This window comes from Labrus mixtus, chromosome 12, assembly GCF_963584025.1.
Source record: "Labrus mixtus chromosome 12, fLabMix1.1, whole genome shotgun sequence".
In the NCBI taxonomy this organism is placed as follows: Eukaryota; Metazoa; Chordata; class Actinopteri; order Labriformes; family Labridae; genus Labrus; species Labrus mixtus.
In genome coordinates this window covers 28,629,795-28,635,905 of record NC_083623.1, presented here as the reverse complement: position 1 = coordinate 28,635,905, position 6,111 = coordinate 28,629,795, and the positions used below count along the sequence as shown (strand labels likewise).

At 35.0% G+C, this 6,111-nt stretch overlaps 1 long non-coding RNA gene across 1 annotated transcript; it reads left to right on the top strand.

The window, feature by feature from the left end:
* The first annotated feature begins 423 nt into the window (after nucleotides 1-423).
* Nucleotides 424-809, top strand: LOC132984541 (uncharacterized). Its single transcript, XR_009674958.1, has 2 exons — nucleotides 424-573; nucleotides 666-809. It is a non-coding gene; the product is annotated as an uncharacterized LOC132984541 (long non-coding RNA).
* The last annotated feature ends 5,302 nt before the right edge of the window (nucleotides 810-6,111 follow it).

Genomic DNA, 6,111 nt, shown 5'->3' with positions numbered 1-6,111 from the left:
CTCCCTTCTCCTTTTGTGGTTATAGCGGCTAAGCCTAAAACTTAAAGCCACTGCGGGGCTACATAGACGGGCTAATCTAGCCTATTAATTGACACGCTTGCCGGCTTCGCTCCTGAGCGTAAGAATTCAAAATATCTTCTTTGTTCAGGAATATTTATTTGTCATTCCATCGTTGTCTTGATCACTGTCACATGTGAACTGTTCAAACAATAATCCAGACATTTACATTTACATTCACTCCTGTTACCTCATAGCGTGACGTACAGCGGTCAAAAAAGTGTAATTGCTCCCCGTCTAGCAACACCTGACACCCCAGTGATAGTTCCTACCTATATAGAGTTTCACCTTAACCTAAAGGCGACACCTGCTGGAACAATTTGTGTTTGCACTTCATAAACATGGCTCCTACAGTGGTGTTGTTTAATCCTCATGTGTCTCTCTCCTGTCTGTGTGAGTGTGGTGGGTTCAAGTTCCCAGGCGGCACCAGGTGCAGCTCGTTGGTCATCAGGATCTCCACTACAAAGACTTCCCTCTGCTTCACCTCGCTGCCAGATTGTTTCACCAGCTCGCGTGGTATCGTATTCTCTTGGCTTCTCTGTGATTACTAGTTCTCGTTGTTATAGCTTGTGTAGCTAACCCCTTTTTTCTTCTCTGCCTTGCGTCAGATCGCTGTTCGTGTTTTTTGCTTCACCTCACCTGTGCTTTTGGGACACCACACTGGGATCACGGACACTGCCACTTGGAACCTCGCACTACCCCTCCCTTTGCACTTTTTGAGTCACATTTGGAATAAACTTTTTGTAACTTTATCCTGCCTCATGCTTTTGGGTCCAGAATTTGTACTAATCAGGAGTCTCCTACTAGTTCCCATTTCTTAACCTCTTATAACTGTAATACATTGGTTCTTTTTGATATATTTTATAAATATAAATACTTCCCTTAATTGTTAACATTAAAACTCTTCTATATTCGATGGTAAAGCACATCATTTGTATAGTTTATTTATTATTTATATTATGTGATATTGATCTAGGAAGACCACATTTCTGAATGATTTTTAAACATTTTTCTAATCACATGTAATTAATGTAATTTACTCTGGTTGAACCTTGATTTTGATTGTTTTGAATTTGTATATGGGGACTTCTTGTGGCAGATATTGGAACAGAAAGAGCAGAAATCTCTCCACTTTACATTATTAGAGATAAAGGAAGTAACAAAAGGCATGCTCTAAAAATGATTATAGCTCTGGTGTCAGGGACATTTATTAGTCTTTAATTATAAAGCTAAATACTCTTCCTACCCAAACAGATATTAACTGCATTACTATTTGGTAAAAAAAAAAGGTAACAAGAATGAAAATGTATACTCATAAGTAGAGACAAAGGAGAGCATATACATAGAATACTTTTTTTTAATAAAAAATAAATAACAAGCCTGGTGCAAAAACAACAGACGGGGGACTGCAGGAACAGACGAGGGACTGCAGGAACAGACGAGGGACTGCAGGAACAGACAGGGGACTGCAGGAACAGACAGGGGACTGCAGGAACAGACAGGGGACTGCAGGAACAGACGAGGGACTGCAGGAACAGACGAGGGACTGCAGGAACAGACAGGGGACTGCAGGAACAGACGAGGGACTGCAGGAACAGACAGGGGACTGCAGGAACAGACGAGGGACTGCAGGAACAGACGAGGGACTGCAGGAACACACGGGGGACCTCACTCAGGCTTCAAACATTCATATTTACATAATATATGTATGGTGACAGCTATGTCCATCATGAGCCCAGAGAGCTGCAAAGAGTGAGTGGGTGGTTGGTTGGGGGTGGGGGGGGGGGGGACACACAGTGTCATGGCTACAGAAGTGGATGTTTAACAAATGTATAAAGAAACTCAACATTAGCCATGGCAGTGGGCTATGAATTTGGCATCTAACAAAAAGGCCCTAAAGGCCACTTTCAAATTCCAGTGCAGTTTCACTGTATTTGGAAGTGGTCTTTAAGGCAATGAGCAATGTTTCTAAAAAATATATCATTTCCCCTAGATGTGTAATGAACTCCATCTTTCTTTTTGTCGATCTTCCCCGGATGGATGCCAGGCCTCCATCGGCACCTCTGGGTGAAGGTCCTCCTTCATCATATTGACCAGCACGACACCACTGACATGTCCCATGCTGTTGCCCCCACAATGAATGATGAGGCCATCCGGGGGAGACCTCCCTCGCAGGGAGTTTTCAAAGAAGGGAAGGAGGCCTTTCCAGCGAAGTCCACCCCAGCCGAACCAACTCATGTGGACGTTTTTCAGGCCCAGGTTCCTTCCTCTGTCTCTGCAGCTCTCTGGGCACCTCGACGGACACAGCTGTCACCAATAATCCACACTGTGTCTATAGGAGAAATACAACAATGTTCAATTAATGCCTCAGACAAGACAAAATGTACAGTTAACTACATGTGACAGCTCAGGCTGTTTTTTTGTTAGTAGTCACATCTGCAGGAATAATATTGAACAAGGTAGCTGCAGCTCATAATAATAGATGCCAGTCTTAAAATACAATTTATTCTAATACTTACAGTTTTTGGCGGGTAAAGCTGACACTCCATCACTGTCCACAGACTCCATGACTTCAGAGGATTCTATAGAAAATAAATATCTTATGATTAATATAAAATATTTATTTTTCAGTTGTCATGTTCACCGTCATCACTGTTGACATCAGTAAATATAAAACACAGACATTCCTCTTTTTGTCAGAACAGTAACATGAACTGTATGCTTTGTAATATTGATTTCTTCTGGATGTCTCATTCATTTACAGTCTATGGTCTAATAGTAGTTTCATCAACAACAACGAAAAGAAAAGAAAAAAAAGCTTCTTTCTTTTATGGTTTTCAAACAGACTTCTAAACTTTAAACATGTTCTTACACCCAAGTAATGATTTGTAACACAATGTGAGAATTTAAAAGTAAAGATTAGCCTCAAAATGTTTCTTACATTTTATGTTACAACTATGCTAATGTTTTGTTCTACTAACCCAGACAAAGTCACTGCTGTGACAAATAACCACCGGTAATACATTTTTTAAAAGTGTAGTTTTAAGACTTTAATTATATATTTGGGTTGAAGATAATTCGTTTTAACTGTGTTATAGAAAAGTTTAATGTTAACTTACTGTTTGTAGTTATGGACGAGCGGGAGCAGGACAGCAGTAGCAGATAGAGCAGTTTTAGCTATGCTGTGAAGTAGCCGCTAGCGTCAAGCTCGTCGGTCGCGTCGGTCGGCGAACTTTGGTCCCGCCCACAGTCCCGCCTTACTGCTGTCACTAGGTTGATCCAAAGTTAGGTTGAGACAGCAAATCCAATATGGATGCGGCCGTCGATTGGACTCATTTTCTGCCTATGTCCCAGACGCATCAGGGTTAGTCCAGTAATATTTACAGTCTATGGTGTGCACGCGCACGTGTGTGTGTGTGTGTGTGTGTGTGTGTGTGTGTGTGTGTGTGTGTGTGTGTGTGTGTGTGTGTGTGTGTGTGTGTGTGTGTGTGTGTGTGTGTGTCTGTGGACAAAAGAGAGAGAGGAGGGGGAGAAAGGGGGTAAGATTGCTTCGTCCCAAGTGGTCGCCCTTCCGATGGCGCACACATAACAAAGACCTGGCATGGTCTATTGTCTAAAACATAGACATATTTATTAAACCTGGAAATATTTATTAAACCTGGACATATTTATTTAATCTGGACATATTTATTTAATCTGGACATATTTATTTAACCTGGACATATTTATTTAATCTGGACATATTTATTTAATATGGACATATTTATTTAACCTGGACATATTTATTTAATCTGGACATATTTATTTAACATATTTATTTAACCTGGACATATTTATTTAATCTGGACATATTTATTTAACATATGTATTTAATCTGGACATATTTATTTAACCTGGACATATTTATTTAACATATTTATTTAATCTGGACATATTTATTTAATCTGGACATATTTATTTAACATATTTATTTAATCTGGACATATTTATTTAATCTGGACATATTTATTTAATCTGGACATATTTATTTAACATATTTATTTAACCTGGACATATTTATTTAATCTGGACATATTTATTTAACATATTTATTTAACCTGGACATATTTATTTAATCTGGACATATTTATTTAATCTGGACATATTTATTAAACCTGGACATATTTATTTAATCTGGACATATTTATTTAACATATTTATTTAACCTGGACATATTTATTTAATCTGGACATATTTATTTAACATATGTATTTAATCTGGACATATTTATTTAAACTGGACATATTTATTTAATCTGGACATATTTATTTAACATATTTATTTAATCTGGACATATTTATTTAATCTGGACATATTTATTTAACATATTTATTTAATCTGGACATATTTATTTAAACTGGACATATTTATTTAATCTGGACATATTTATTTAACATATTTATTTAATCTGGACATATTTATTTAACCTGGACATATTTATTTAATCTGGACATATTTATTTAACCTGGACATATTTATTTAAATTGGACATATTTATTTAATCTGGACATATTTATTTAACATATTTATTTAATCTGGACATATTTATTTAACCTGGACATATTTATTTAAGCTGGACATATTTATTAAATCTGGACATATTTATTTAACATATTTATTTAATCTGGACATATTTATTTAACCTGGACATATTTATTTAACATATTTATTTAATCTGGACATATTTATTTAACCTGGACATATTTATTTAAGATGGACATATTTATTTAATCTGGACATATTTATTTAACCTGGACATATTTATTTAATCTGGACATATTTATTTAACATATTTATTTAATCTGGACATATTTATTTAATCTGGACATATTTATTTAACATATTTATTTAATCTGGACATATTTATTTAATCTGGACATATTTATTTAACCTGGACATATTTATTTAAACTGGACATATTTATTAAATCTGGACATATTTATTTAACATATTTATTTAACCTGGACATATTTATTTAATCTGGACATATTTATTTAACCTGGACATATTTATTTAATCTGGACATATTTATTTAACATATTTATTTAATCTGGACATATTTATTTAACCTGGACATATTTATTTAAGCTGGACATATTTATTTAATCTGTACATATTTATTTAACATATTTATTTAACCTGGACATATTTATTTAATCTGGACATATTTATTTAACATATTTATTTAACCTGGACATATTTATTTAATCTGGAGATATTTATTTAATCTGGACATATTTATTTAATCTGGACATATTTATTTAACCTGGACATATTTATTTAACAATATGGACATATTTATTTAACTCTGAAACTGTGTAATCTGTCTGCAAACTGGTCAATACACCATGCAATCAATATCTGTTTAACATAGTTCATCTTGTATATTCATAATGTAAATATTGCTGTATAATATATAATATAATATTTATATATATACACAATATATAATATCTTGTATAGCATACTATTGTAGCCCTACTTGGTACTTATTGCTTCTTTTATTATCTCTATTTTATTTTATTTCCTACTGCTGTATTGTGTGAAGAGCAATGGTAATGGATTAATAAAGTATTTCTGAATCTGATATCAAACTGTGACTTCGATGAGCAATGTTGAAGATCCTCCTCTGAAAAGATTTGTTCAGAACTTTTCTGAAGCGAAAAATTTTGAGCAAAAGCCAACTAACACCAGGCTCAGGCCCAGCAGCAGCCTGCTACCACCAGGCTCAGGACCAGCAGCAGCCTGCTACCACCAGGCTCAGGACCAGCAGCAGCCTGCTACAGTTAATGTAGAAGGTAATGAAATTAAGAGAGTAAAATAAACTAAGTTCTTAGGTGTCATGATCAATGGAAATCTGAACTGGAAGTCACATATAAATTATATAAACTTGCTCTGCTACACCAAGTTAAGGATTCATTAGATAATAAAGCATTGTACATTTTATATAACTCATTGATTCTTCCATATCTCACATACTGTGCTGAAGTATGGGGAAGTGCTTGTAAAACATTC